The following is a 1,660-nucleotide window of genomic DNA, read 5'->3' as shown; positions in this document are numbered from 1 at the left end:
CAAGTATGGTTTTATGAATGCTGCTCGAAGGTAGATCCTACGGTTGCGACCCGTATTGGAAACCACTTCCCTCGTATTTTTAATTGGCGAACAACTTCGCAAAGAGTCTACTTTGCCCATCTGAAGAAGGGGATGTTCAAAAAGTACAGCAATCAGGTAACAATACAAGCTAACTGATTGTCATACATTAATCATACACATTTCATTCATTCTTTTTTTTATACATGCTAACTGGTCAGCTTATACATTTTTTAAAATGTTGGTAGCTGGTTTTTACCAACATTCTCCCAACAGATGAGGAGAAGGTAGCTATCAACTTTATGGAGTTTCCAGAAGAGACAGCGGTCAAAGATGTGTTAGAACCACAGGATCCCACACAGTCGAGTCCCTTTGTACGTGGTTCTGAATTTGATGCGTTGAAGAAGGAAGTTGCAAATGTAAGCATGTGTTTTCACTAATTGCATTCATATTTGTTTTATGAAATAGTTGTATTTGTGGTTAAGACATTCATTAATGTTATTCTACATCTTTCAGGTCCGCAAAGATCTTAAATCATTTGAGAAAAAGGTTGACAAGTTTAATATAATTTTCAAAGTTCATAATTTTATTCTCATTGTAGTATATAGATTAGCTTAGGTTTCTTGTCATATTTTCCTTTTTATCCCAGGTCGGTGAACAGTTTGTTGACATGAAAGACTACATGGACAAGTCAATTATGAATTTACTTAAAGATCTAAAGTCCATGTTTGGCAGGCAAACTGAAACTCCTGAAGCTAAGGTTATTTATCAAAATTTGAGTTAATGTCTTTTGTATTATCCCTTTCTATCTAAATGTGTTTATACATATCTTAATAAACAGATGTCTGGCAGTGTTAAGGATGTTACAAAAGAACCAAAGACAAGCAACAAGAATGATGGACTTCAGCACAACCTATATTTTCATTTTGATGAACCGATAGGTGATTTTGACATTGGTGGGCAGGATGTAAGTGAGCAAATATCCAATCCCATTGTAGTAGATGCATCTGCTTTGAAGAATGGGATTAATGCTTCTATTCCAGGTATAGTTTCCTCTATATTTTACACATTTTCAGACCCATGTGAATGTATGCAAAATGTAGAAAAATAAGAAAACTTACGCCTTTATGTGAAACATGAAGTTGGTGAGCAAGTTGGAGATGGTGAAGCATGTGATAAATATATAGTTGACCTAGACGAATTGAAGAGTCATCCTATTGATACTCTGATTTCAGGTAATGAGACCACTCAGTTTTCATTTTTACTATATGCATTAAACAAATATACATTTTACATGATAACATCTTAAATGATTTGGTTAAGATTTTGATATGAAATTTAAATGTTCAAATTTTACAGAACATAATCTAGAATATGTGGTTGCTGGCATTGATAAGTTGGGTGCTTTGGGCAATTCTGCCACTAAGACCCCTACCCTTGATGATTTTGAAATGCCTCCATTTACCGAGTCTCAAATAGTAGCGATTGAAACCAAAGGTGGTGACATCGTTACACCTGAACAACAAGCAAGAAATAGAAATCCTGGACCGTATGGTAAATCACCATACACTGATTTTAGTTCAGGCGGCAGCAGCATAATCAATTCTCCTACATACTTTCACATTAAACACCCATTCACAAA

General features: G+C 35.0%; 1 long non-coding RNA gene across 1 annotated transcript; it reads left to right on the top strand.

Moving 5' to 3' along the window:
* Positions 1 to 401: 401 nt before the first annotated feature.
* On the top strand, positions 402 to 990 carry LOC132616201 (uncharacterized). The gene is made up of 4 exons (XR_009573043.1): positions 402 to 437; positions 535 to 567; positions 668 to 778; positions 860 to 990. It is a non-coding gene; the product is annotated as an uncharacterized LOC132616201 (long non-coding RNA).
* The last annotated feature ends 670 nt before the right edge of the window (positions 991 to 1,660 follow it).

The sequence above is a fragment of the Lycium barbarum genome, chromosome 10, assembly GCF_019175385.1.
Source record: "Lycium barbarum isolate Lr01 chromosome 10, ASM1917538v2, whole genome shotgun sequence".
In the NCBI taxonomy this organism is placed as follows: Eukaryota; Viridiplantae; Streptophyta; class Magnoliopsida; order Solanales; family Solanaceae; genus Lycium; species Lycium barbarum.
The sequence above is the reverse complement of the archived record's forward strand: the minus strand, read 5'-3'. Positions and strand labels throughout refer to the sequence as shown.